Source organism: Triturus cristatus, chromosome 2_2 (genome assembly GCF_964204655.1).
Source record: "Triturus cristatus chromosome 2_2, aTriCri1.1, whole genome shotgun sequence".
Classification (NCBI taxonomy): Eukaryota; Metazoa; Chordata; class Amphibia; order Caudata; family Salamandridae; genus Triturus; species Triturus cristatus.
In genome coordinates, this window is record NC_140582.1 from 865,266,365 (window position 1) to 865,280,215 (window position 13,851).

A 13,851-nucleotide genomic window follows, 5' to 3' on the forward strand; every position below is an offset into this window, starting at 1 on the left:
TCTATGGGTACAGATAAGGAAGCAGTTACTGGAGTATACCTCAATAATAATGTATTATGCAATAAGTGTTGTTAAAAACAACACATTCAGCACTGAAAAAGCTTAACAACAGAGGGCGATTCCCAAGAATATATCTTTTTCATAATGGACCTGAAGAAGGTGTTAAGATTGCCTAGTGGGGAAAATTGAACAGGAAAATCATGCCACACTTAGGATTAGTGCATCACTATTTTCACTGATCATGGGAATGGGCAATAACAAAAAACAAATGACAGTCTCAAATGAACATAATTCTAATATGCAATAGTTGGCTGTGATAAATCGATAGCTTGGATACTCTAGAAATAAGAGCTATAAGGCAGCATAATATTTTCATTTAATTATGTGTACATATCCCTTTTCTGGAGTCAGGGTGAGTAAAGCAATTCTCTGCCTCAATGACTTTATAGGGCAAGTTTGGAACAATCAAAATTTGACATGAGTAGTGTGCGCATATCATCCTTGAGATGCAGGCAAAGGCTGCTTCCCATCATCCTTGAGAAGGCAGACTTCACTTGAATGCAACACTAGTCCAAAGAGGATGCAAATATCTTTCTATGTCCTTCTGGAGGCGGACCCACAAGGAGCACGCCTTCAATGGAAGGACGCCTAGTCTTGCTTTAGAGGTGGGGCAATGGACACACCTATTGTCGGCCGTGTTGACATACACATGGAGGTAGCCTACGGGAGAAACCTTCCGGAGCATTCAGGAAGACATTTCGCCTTTTTGGGGAGGTGGGGCTGCGCCACACATTTTATTAGCAGCATTGCTGATAGAGATACACTAAAGGAATAAATAAAGAACTTGACAGGTACAAAATGCGATTTCTTGTCTGGGTGATTTGCTATTAGCCATTCCATCATCTAGATGGAAATTGTACAGGTCTGAAAGATAGTAGAGCAAGCAAGTGGAGGAAACTGAACGTCACATTTATAAGATTTTACAGGTCATCGTTCCTTCTGTATTACATTTTGTATATCTTGGAGAACCCGCATAATATGTTCTCAAGAACTAAAAGAAAACTGTTGAGGTCAAAGAAAGGAGAAGTATTAATCTTAACTACTCCTATTATGTATGTGTCTACATGCTGAATTGTAGGGTACAGTCAAATTAGAAAACAGTTCTCCACAGACTAGTCAGATTCATAACTAATCAGGTCATTAAGGGAGTTAGCTTACTTATGTGAATGTAAAATTGTACTTATCATAAGTTTCCATATTTTGACTTCCTACCTTGCATTTTATTCGCACCTCATCTTTTTAAATTTAGGATGACTATGTAAAATATGTCACTACTTCCACGATTCTAAGATGAGGTAGAAGAACTCACTTTATTGTGGAAAAGGTGGGAGAAACTATTGGAGTCTTATTTAATAGGTACTGGGGGAAGATAGCTTTTCCTCACTACATAAACAACATGTAGTTGCATAATTTAGGAATACAAGGCAGAAAGCTTTTTGATGATTTACCAGAACCTAGTAGTGGTGAAAAGGTATCAGGGGAAGGAAATGGGAAGAAAATTGTCAAAAAAGAGGGAACAAAGGGGTGGGGTAGGACTATGGTACACATACATCGGAAGAAAGTACATTTACAACACATCTCTTTAAGCACAGACACATGAAAAACAGGAAGATGTAATACATCTCAAAGTCTGACTCCAACGCTGGATCAACAAGTACTTGAAATTCCTGCTGGCCACTGACTCATAAGTATCCTTGTGGAGTTGTTGATGTTCTTTAGACTTAGGAATGTGGTATGTAGGGCACATGGCTAACCTATCCATGTTCCAAGCATGGCCGTTTTCCAAGATTACTACTTTCCGCTTGACTTGTTTAATCTTAAGAGCTCCGGAATATGCACGGAATTTAGTTTGCATGGTTGAAGGTCTCTTTACAAATACTCCATGGTCAACTTGCCAGTTGCAACGTGCAGTCACCCATTTGTTGTCATACCACATTTTGTATTTGTTGTTACACCTCAATTTAACTAATTTGGTGTTAGTCTGGAAACAGGTGCACATCCCTTGAGTGACACAAAAGGAGAAACTCTTTAAAAACAGCATTAGGTGTAGTGTGGTAAGACATTTCTCTTCTAGTTTTATCTACTGAATTACCAGTCATATGAGCCAACTGTACAGCCCCCTTCAGCATTTACTCTTTCTGCCAGACCATTGGGGTCTTAACATGACATATAGACACATTCTTTTTTTTTTTTAGGAATAGCCTAATTTCCTCTGAGGCAAATTGAAAAACATTGTCCTTAACTATGGTACTGGGAGTACTCTCTTTAGAAAAGGTGTCCGACAAGAAATCCAAAAGCTTTTACAGTCACCAAATCGGAATGGCAATCCACCATAACATGTATCCAAAATAACAATCATTTGTCATGAACGTTAGATAAATTGATCGGACCCATTATATATAAGACCAGTTGTCCCACGGTTTAGAAGAAACTTCCACGGAGCAATGGGGAGCTTTACTGATACTTTGACTTGTCTGTAGCACTACAATGAGAACAATCCTTCACTTTGTTCTCAACCATGGATTCTATAGAGGGGAAACCAGTGTTCTGTTCTGATTTTGGTTTTAGTCAAATGTCCTTCATGAGCTGGGCCAACAATATGTGCTTGCATATCAATCGGGAATATGTCATGTTACAACGCGTGGTGTTACCACGTGGTAGGTAACAACACGGTTGTTACATCATCCGCGTTGTTACCACGCATGGCATTACATCGCAAGTCGTTTCAACGACTTACACTAGATGGCGCACTGGACTTAGGAATAGTATAAATTACTATTCCTACTCCAGTTAGTGCAACAGCAGGGAAGGTGTTCGATTTAAAATCCAACACATTCCCTGGTGTTCCACGCCACCTAGCGCAAGTCGTAACAGCTTGCGATGTAATGCCATGTGTGGTAACAACGCAGACGATGTAATGTCCGCGTTATCAACCCGGGGGTTATTACCAGCGTTGTAAACGCTGTCTCCCATCAATCGGTGACACTATCATATCAGCTTTTAAAAACAGGTCACCATCAATAGACAATTCGTTCTACACATTCCAAAACAGTTGTAGATCATCTAATACATTTCTTACATTTATCAAGCCAACCATTTAAGATCATATGCTTTACTTCACTCAAGGTTTTGTCATCCTTAATGTACTTTTCACAATTCTCACTAATGATTGCGTGAATGTCAATAGCTAACACTGATTCTTCAGGTAGTTTAGTCTTGCATGCATACATTTACACAGGCATGCGAGAAAGACAATCAGCAGCTTAGCTGATTTCTCCTGGGACATGTTCTATCTTGAAATTATAACACCACCCATTTGGAAATACGCTACTTTCAATTGTCTCGTAAACACTGACACCAGTGATTTATGATCTCTCTTTAAAGTAAAATGACATAATAGATATAATTTAAAATGGTTGATAGTGCAATACCACACCAGTGCTCCTTCTCTACTTTAGAGTAGTTGCAGTCCTTGGGTGTTCTTGAAGTGAAGGCTATAGACATTTCCTTCCAGTGTAAATATTGGGATGTGGTAGCCCCCAGATCCTGGTTACTAATATCAGTAGTGAGTACAGTCTTAAATTTGACATCAAAGTTACCTATGTGGGGAGCGCTTAGGATTGCCTCATCGACTTTAATGAACTATCCTGGTATTCCTTGTTCCATTAAAAAAAAACGTCCCTTTTTTAATAAAGATTTTAACTGGTGTATTTGATCAGCTACATTCGTAACACATTTGGCCATATATTCTACCAACCCTAGGAATGATTTAAGCTCTTCCTTGTTTGTGAGAGCTAGTGCTAGTTTTACTGAATCTCCTAAACTGTAATTAAGTTTAATTCCTTCCCCCAGAGATATGTCCTAAGTATTCAACCCACCTGATGCCTATTTAAAATGTTTCCCATTTTTATAGTAAAACCAGATTTTTCAAGGTTGGTTAAGACTTCTATCAGAGTACTGTTTTACTCTGCTTCCGACGCTCCATATATTAAAATATTGTCCTAGAAGCATTAGACATTCCGTATGCCTTGTAAAATCTGTTGCATAATAAGTTGGAAGACTGCCGCAGCAGATGCTATACCTATTGGAGCTTGGCTGTTTGGAAGGAGTGAGCTCTCCTTGAAGAGTTGTGCACAGGGTGAAGTCTATGCATAGTACGAGCTTGGCCACATAATGGGACTTGGATGCTTGGAGGGATTGGGCTCTCTGTGAAGAGTTCTGCTCAGGGTGAAGGCAGTATACAGTAGGAGTTTAACCACCTAAGGGGGCAGGGGTGTCTGGAGGAAATGGGCTCTCCATGAAGAGGTTTGTACAGTGTGAAGGAAACTTAGGTGCCTGGAGGCAGCAGACTCTCCATGAAAATTCATGCACATTGCGAAGGATGTGTGCAGTAGTTGGTTGGTCGCCTACTATTATTTGAGTAGGGGTTCACCCGCCTCAACTAATAAACCAATTTCTCACATTGGTGTTCAGCGCTGGGAAATATAGTATCCAGTTCTGGTGCGTATTGATATCATTTGAGAAGATCAGTTTTGCCACACACTACCTATGCATTAATGCTCAAATATCAAAGGGCCAGGCTCTGAGAGGGGTTCAAAGATTTAGTTGGGTGACTCTCAGATGTGTGGTCAGAAAAGCCCTTGCACACACTGATGACTAGTTAATATATTAACTGTGTTTATTATGACCAGTTTATCTTTTGAATGATGTGATGATGGGGATAGCTTTCACACACTGTTACTATGAGAGTGTTAGAGACCATAGTATAATTTGAACCCCAGGTGACTTCTCTGGAGGTTTAGGAACTACAGCAGGTGCCCACACCACAGATCTGAGTGAAGGGGTGATTGGGGGCTCCAGGAAATTCTTGTGCTTGCCCTAGCAAGCCGATTTCCTGTGAGGGAGCCCGCCCGAGTTATTCTCCACCATTGGCACATACCAGAAACTACTGGTATGTGCCAATGGTGGAGAATGACTCAGACGGGCTCCCTCGCAGGAAATCGGCCTTGCTAGGGCAAGCACAAGAGGGTACCCAGAACAAGTGACAACCCCAGGGGTCTCCGCCAGGAGGGTGGGGGTCCTAAGACATTCTCCTGCAGTGGGGGGTGCGAGAAAGTTGTGGTTCCCATGGTCCAAATAGGTTAGCTGGTATGTCAGGGGAGCTATCCAAGAATGGTCCACAGTGATTGGTGTCTGTCCAATTGCATTTACATAGGGTTATTAATTATAGTGAAATGTTGATGACTTTAGCATGTGGTTCCTGGTTTCTTTTATGAGGTGAAACATGGACAAAGCCAAGAGGCTTGCCTTATATGCTATTGTAATGACACTTAACACAGCCAGTATGCTTGCCATATTTATAGTGATACCTCCTATATATTGTGATGTTCTACCTGGTGCAGGTGGGAGGTACAGTGTTTCTGGGGTGTCATGACCCCTCTAGGGATCAAAAGTGATTTCAAAGTGTCACCCAGCTATTTCTATCAGTTTTACACATATATTTGTAAATGAATGCATAGTATTTAGTAGTGTGTTCAATACCTGTACTATTCCTTTTCTAAAAAAAAGGGAAAAAGACAAGACAATCATTTATTGAGTATTGTTTATGCGTGCCAGCAAAAGGTGATTACTAGCCCACACCAACTCCCCTAAGTAGGCCCCATGTTCCCAGTAAGGGGAAATTGTGCACCTATAACTTCCCCAGGCCTCACATTCTGCACAAACAATAACCCAATTTCTTATACTACCCAATGGGGCAAGCATGTTTAGAGCGAGTGAGCTCTTTGAAATCTGCGCAGTGAGCATAAAATGTATGTAGATGGGGTTTGCCCTCCTAATGGGGCTTACATCTCTTGAGGGAGTAGGCTGTAAACACAGTCTGCACACTGAGCACTGTGTGTGTAGTAGAGGCTTGCCCACCTAATAGCACTTGCTTGTCTGCAGGAAGGGGACTCTATGCACAGCCTGCACTCTGATGCCTTCTCATGAATCTTCACAAAACGTTCCCGGAATGTTTTGTGCCAAATGGTAATGCAAGGGCCAAGAAAAAGGATGGTGAAGGGGTGGTACCAAAACATTAATGTCCAATGCTAAATCTCAAAGGAAACTTCTGTTGCAGCTTCAGAATAAAAGACTGAATGGAATTATACCTAATTTTGCTGGACAGGGTAAACAGAAACTCCTGTCCGAACGTAAGTATAATTCATGTCCTCGCCCTGCACTGCTAATTACTTCCCATATTACATCACTTGTGACATGTTCTGAAACAACATTAATACATTACTGCAACATTTGAAGTTACATCATTGATGACAAGACCTTTGAACACAGATTCTAGACACTGCTGCCTCACCACGCCCAGATACCTCCTGAATATTAATATTTGCCTATTTTCTCTCTCATTGACATAAATGTACCATCGTCAAAATGGACTTCAAAACTGACATTTAATAACACATCTTTAAACTAAACCAGTCCTCCTGTGTTCAGTATGTCCCAGGCTCAATTTCATTTGCAGTGTGTTACAGAGGATCACTGTGTATTGTCTGATATGCTGCTTTAACAATCTGGTTATGTCCTACTTCCAACTCTCTCGAATACTCTTAGGTTTCATCGCAGGCTAAGTTCCTATGTGCAGTTTGATATAATCTATGCACAGATTTTCTGCAAATAAAATTAAAAAGAAAGACTGAAGTCTGCTATAGCGGTGGGCCATAATGAGACTTCTGTCCATAATAGCAGTGCTGCCCATCGAACAGTAGTGATGCTGTTGGATGCCAAACCGACTGCCCACCTTATATAAGGTTGCTAGCGTGCCATCGGTATCTGCAGCATCACGTCATTGCAAACCCACCACGGAAAGGACGGCAGTCTTGCGAAGAATTAAATGAAAAGTGTGCCTGACATGCTGGGAAAACAAATACAAGCATATACTGGATACTGCAGATGAGGTTACTTGCAAGGCAGCCCTGCGTTTTGATGACTATTTCAAGATGCTGAAAGAGCATATGGAAATGATGCAAGACCATCCTCGTCCCCTGCATGCCCGCTATATCCCTAGGAGGCTCCAGCCATGCCAGTAGCCAAGGGGGACAAAATAATTCTACATGTTGAACTCTGCCCTCCACTAATGTTGAAGTTGGTGCCACGCTGGCAAATGGGCAGTCCAGTTCCAAAACGGGACATAACACGCTTCATACCATCAAGGCAGTGTGCTATGGGGAGATGTGCAATTTACTGTCATGAGAACCACAAAACATGAATAATAGAGAACACAGTGTGGAACTCAGACTATTTACTAATTACTTTGGATGTCTCCTCACTGTACACATCTATCAACCATCAAGATGGCATCAGGGCATTAATATACTACCTCAACAAAAGACCCCTACAATGTGCAAACCACAACAAAATGCTTAAAGACATGACTGGGGTTTCATCTGCATTGGTCTGTGGGCAGGCACTTCATCAACCAGGATGCCTTGCAACAGCCCACATGGGCGGGACTCATTAATTTTGAATAAATGCAGGTGTGCAACTATCAGTCTTGTTCTCCATTTGTGCAGCCATTGAGAAAGGGCGGCAGTTACGCCCGAAACGCGTCTGGCAAGCTGACGGGTTGGCGTGCAGCAGGCTGTCACAGCGCCACGAGCAGCATTTGTGTTTTAACCCTCCCGAGTGTGGCTTCCCAAAACGGCAACTTTTTGTTTGAAATATTGAGCGGCTTGTCCGGTCGCTGGGAAGCCCCGCCGCTGTTCAGGCGGATCGTCGCTGCTCAGCAACTAGAGCGGCGAAAACGAACGAGAGGGGCCTGAGCTGCCTGTATATATTGGACTTGTGCCAGCGCTGCTTCGTGCCATTACACACACTGGGGTAAACATTTACAAAGGGATTTACAAGACGCCCACTGGGGTTTCATCTGCATTGGTCTGTGGGCAGGCACTTCATCACCAGGATGCCTTGCAACAGCCCACATGGGCGGGACTCATTAATTTTGAATAAATGCAGGTGTGCAACTATCAGTCTTGTTCTCCATTTGTGCAGCCATTGAGAAAGGGCGGCAGTTACGCCCGAAACGCGTCTGGCAAGCTGACGGGTTGGCGTGCAGCAGGCTGTCACAGCGCCACGAGCAGCATTTGTGTTTTAACCCTCCCGAGTGTGGCTTCCCAAAACGGCAACTTTTTGTTTGAAATATTGAGCGGCTTGTCCGGTCGCTGGGAAGCCCCGCCGCTGTTCAGGCGGATCGTCGCTGCTCAGCAACTAGAGCGGCGAAAACGAACGAGAGGGGCCTGAGCTGCCTGTATATATTGGACTTGTGCCAGCGCTGCTTCGTGCCATTACACACACTGGGGTAAACATTTACAAAGGGATTTACAAGACGCCCACTGGGGTTTCATCTGCATTGGTCTGTGGGCAGGCACTTCATCAACCAGGATGCCTTGCAACAGCCCACATGGGCGGGACTCATTAATTTTGAATAAATGCAAGTGTGCAACTATCAGTCTTGTTCTCCATTTGTGCAGCCATTGAGAAAGGGCGGCAGTTACGCCCGAAACGCGCCTGGCAAGCTGACGGGTTGGCGTGCAGCAGGCTGTCACAGCGCCACGAGCAGCATTTGTGTTTTAACCCTCCCGAGTGTGGCTTCCCAAAACGGCAACTTTTTGTTTGAATATATATATATATATATATATATATATATATATATATATATATATATATATATATATATATATACATATATATATATATACATATACACACACGCACACACACACACACACACACACACACACACCCATACACACGCACACGCACACACACCTACATGGAGGATTTAGCACTTTGTCTAAACTGTTTCGAACCCGTCTATTTAGCACTCTGACATTATACAGTTCAAGCTGGTTCAATGTATGAAGCTAAAGAGGAAATAAAACAGATCAATACCTGCTTCCAACAACATATCCTCTTCCATATAATTTGACCCAAACGTCTAATTCTGTAAAGGAAAAGACAAGACTTGGAAGGTAGAATGACAAATCATCTGAGCTAGAGCCATTTTTTGGTCATTATAAGAAGAGTGATTTTTCATGCTGTAGAGCATCAATAAATGCCGCAAACAGACATGGAGAAATCTAAAATATATTTTGCAAATAGCCAACGCTACGCTAAAACAGGTACTCGGAACAAATTAGTAAAGACCACAAAACAGCACCAACCACTCTTGGTAGCTTACATAACCCGGGATTCAAGAGTTAACAGTCATGATCCAGTGAATACTTTGTGTTAACTACGTTAATAATTCCAGTAACTGGATAATCCTTGGCCACAGCATTCTCAATGACCTCACAGTGAATCTGATTACTGAACCATGATCCCGAACTCAGAAACACCTTATGAAAGTATGATCAGAAATGCAATTTAATGCTGTGCCAACATGCTGTATAAAACTCTCATGTAACTACACCTTTATTCATAATTAACTGCATAACTGCCTATTGTCTCATTTCATTGTAGTTACTGTTTTGTACTTTACTCTTCAAGACAAAGCTCAGTTGATTCTTGCCACTGACAATCCTTGTACTTTGCAGTCACCCATTGGCTCTCGCAGCCATCCCCTGAATCTGTTTTATCTATGAAGATCATTGGTGCTCCAAGGAACACTTTGCCGTAAACTGTCTAAAACTAATCAGTTCAAATGGACCCCATGGGCTCAGTGGCTGGCATCAACTGCAGAGATAGCAAGGACTTAAATGCACCCAATGTGTTCTTACCTCTAGCTTGTGGTGATCTTAGTAGGGGACTTTCACAGGCACTAAATACACAAACTAAAATGTACTTGGTGGTGGCTGGTTATCTTTGAAAGTGGTGAGATGTAAACATTGCCCTTTCTCTGGACCACAAGTCAAACCTCCGTTAAAGGAGGCTTTAAACATCAGGATATAGGATGTAATTTACAGCACTAGTTCCACATATATTGTCTAAAATGCCCGAGGTTCTGAAGACACACTGAAGAAATTTTCTAAAACGCCTGTGGTGTGCCTGGCAAGCCTTGTGACCCACCCTAGGGCCGCTCTATTCAGCCCCTTTTAAGAAGATACTCAGTCACATATATGTCATGTCTGAGGCTCTAAGGAGGGAGGGTGGACAAATAAAAAGATAGACAAATCTCACAATCCCAGGCTGCAGAAAGCAGCTAGAAAATAGGTCATGGTTCATATAGCAATACTTCTTCGCAATTACATAGAAATCGCAGGGTTGGACAGCACACAATCTGTGAGCATCAAACTATGAGCCAGTAGTGATAATATCAAAAGGCTGACTCAATCTAAAAGATGAAATTCATCCACATAATTACTTAACCAACCATAGCAGAAAGTGTCCTTTGGTAGAAAACAACCAATATCAGCACTGAATATTCCAAATTCAGTATACATTATTGCTCAAATATCAGCTTTAAATATATTTAGTAAAGACAGTTATTTTGCATAAATGCCATATTGACAGTTTCTTAAAATACAGATATTTCACCATGAAATACAAAAATTTCATTTTGGATAAAGAAGCCCAATTCACTCAAACAGAAAATTGACATTTTCATTGAAAAATAGCTTTTTTTCTAAAATACCAGATTTTCATTTTTAGAAAATAAGTTTCAGTCCCAACCATTAGACTGACCTTTGCACCAATCAATCACATATACACCTGTCACATATGGACATAATCAACATTTCATGTCCATTTATCATTATTAACAAATACCAGCGACGTATAGCAAATGGCCAACATTTTCACCACCATATTTTCCAGAGATAGCCAGAGCTATGTATCAAAAGGCCGCAATAAGTTAAGGATGAGCCACTGTTATGTTTGTGATAGACAGCATTTTATCAAGAATGGTCAAACTCTAGTAAGGATGGGCCATGATTGTGTCATCTGCCAGTGAAGGTTAGAATGTCACCAAGACTACTGATACATTTGTGACTAACACGCAACCATAATCACCAAATAGCTAGCAGGTCACCAAGAATGCCTGCACAAATGCCACTGATGTGCCACTACTAGGAACTGCTAAATATCATGCAGATTTCTCTCAGGGTCATGAATGAGCCACTATTCTGCATAGACAGCTCAGTAGCCCTAGAACAACCGGATGTTAAAATCTTACTTAGGGCGACCATGGCAGTGCAGAGTAATGGGGCCACCTGCCCACAGACTGCACAATGCAGGGGTTCAGTATCAAGAATGCATACAAAAATACCAGTTACTATCAGACTGTTGGTACTTTCAATAACCATGCCTATGTGCCTGCCACCTCTGCTTGTCAGAAGAGAAACAAAGAGATAAGGAGAGGTCTTTCTTTGAGTGACCAGGTCTTGACAACTTTAGAGGCCGAGAAATGTGCCAGAAAGATATATTTATGTATGCATGTACATATGCAGTATTCCTATAACTCAAAGATCGCCATAAGGCAACTGAGCGCTGTACAGGGTCCAAGCCAAGCTCAAAGACACAAGTGAAGGGGGAGGATAGCTTGTTTGTGGACTGTTAGTGCATTGCGATGTAGAGTGGCCTCTTCAACTCTTTCCCAAATTAAGCAGTGTTGGTGCGGCCCTGATGGATACAGGAATTAAAAGCCATGGTGCCTTGTTTTTTATTTTGTACACTTCTTAGTCTGCAGTCTAACAATGTTCTGACTGCAGGTGTACAGAGAACCACCAGGGATGGTGAGCTTACTCACCAAGATAAGTTGGGGTGCTGCTCCTTATGGCTCTGTAAATGACGCAGCTGGTTTTTAAGATGGCACAGGCTGGCAAGAGGAGCCAATTAGTACAATCAGGCTGGAGTGATGTGATCATATTTCTTCAGGCCCTTAGTGAGATGTACTGCTGTGGGTAGCAGGTTCTTAATGGGTGCTAGTGTGTAGTCTGAGAGGCCAGCGAACAGGGCAAGACCACCATCCAAATGCAAGAGTACAAGGGACTGAACAGCAGTTAAGTCACATTCTGGACAAAGCATTTTTACTTACTTTAGAGGAGGGAGCTTGTATTAGGCTAGCTTTTTTATTTTGGAAATGTGTTCCTTGAGGGCGAGGCTGATGCCCAGGGTGAATTCAAGTTACTTGGCATTTATTGATAGTGAAGGTTCGAAGCTGTCAAGGTTCAGGTCATTAATGCAGGTTTGTACTGTTTCACATTTGTTGTTTTCGGCAAGTAATAGGTATTCTGACTTGGTTGGGTTGCGCTTCAGGTAGGCGCTGGCAATCCAGGTCTGAATGATATGCAGGCTATGCTTGGGGCATTACATGTTAGAAGCAGAGGAGGCTTTCAAGCAGGTTTAAACCCCTAGGCATGTTGGGGAATTTGATGCTGTTATGTCAGTAGAGCACCAACCAACCCCATGCATATGTTGAAAATGATAGGGATGTACTGAACCATGCAGGACTCCGCAGGCGATCTTTGGGGACCTGGAAATGTCTATGTGAACAAACTGATGTTGGTTGGAAAGATGTTGATGATTTGTTATTCAGCAATCAGTGAGTTGTCAGTTTACAATATGCTAGATGCCCTGGTTAATTATGTAGATAGTAAAGCCCTATTGATTAATAGGGACAAAAGTCAGACATTCATTTTTGAGGAAAAGTACCTTCGATGGGCATTGGTACATTGAACAAATCCCATTAGTAAACAGTTACCGCAGGTCTCACTTGAGGACTGCTTTAAACGGCATAACTTTGATTGAAAGCTAAATACGTGTTCAGTGTGAATGACAGAATATGCCTTATATGGCATTGAATATAAATTCTGGGGGTATGTGCTACAACTATTAGTTGACATTTACCATTCTAAAGTCACTTCAACTTTGACTTAAGGAGCTCCAATTTGGCTACCAGCTATGAATGCCCCAAAGGATAGGATTGGCAGACCCCTTTAGAGGAAGTTATTAGGGCTGTGCAAGCATACATCCCTTAGAACAATGATAACGGAATTGTGCATCATACCTAGTTGGGCTGCTGCACTGACACATGTTTTTAAAGATATTATAGCTTGCAAGACATGCTGGAACATTTGATCTTTAGAGAATGCATTAGTGCTTTAATAGAATGCACAAAACACAATGATTTCTGAGCTAACTGTTAAATCTACTTACGGATTTCTATAAGTCAAGAATCATCACTCTATTATACAAACCTATTGTTTACAAGCTAGATCGGACTTGTGGTCCTTTTCACATGAAAGTTGATGCCGTTAGTGCTGCATGTAGTATATGGGTCAGTCCCGTGTTAAGCCATATGAGTTCTTAAATGGGCGGTTATAGAAGAAGACCTAATGTGGATCATACTCAATTACATACCGCTCCTTGAAGAAGTGGGAAATTTGCAAGATCTATCATGCAGTGAAAGATTATGCCACATATGTTGTTGAGTGTAAAATCACTTGAGCATAGTTTTTTGTAAATCTCTTAGAAGGGGATTGCTTTGGACACGCTGTTACAACATATGACATTTAATTTACGGGGAATTGGATGAATCTTGTGGCATTATTCAGTTTCAGTGATAGCCATTCTGGAGTGTCTTAAACATAATATTATACCATCCAATGTACACAAGTATAATCATGATAGAAGGCAACCAAAAATAACAATAATTAGCAATCAGGACTGACTTTAGGGTCGATGTAGACTAGCATGAGAAAAGAAGTCAAAGTTTAATAACAGACTAACTCTTTGAATAGGATTCGGCACACTCCATTATAGCAGAAGTAAACTCCTAAACTTACTAACATTAAAAATGTT

The 13,851-nt window shown here is 41.6% G+C and overlaps 1 protein-coding gene across 1 annotated transcript in view; it reads right to left on the reverse strand.

Moving 5' to 3' along the window:
- Positions 1 to 13,851, reverse strand: part of PGM2 (phosphoglucomutase 2) — a 292,737-nt gene that overhangs the window by 132,573 nt on the left and 146,313 nt on the right. The window lies entirely within an intron of this gene.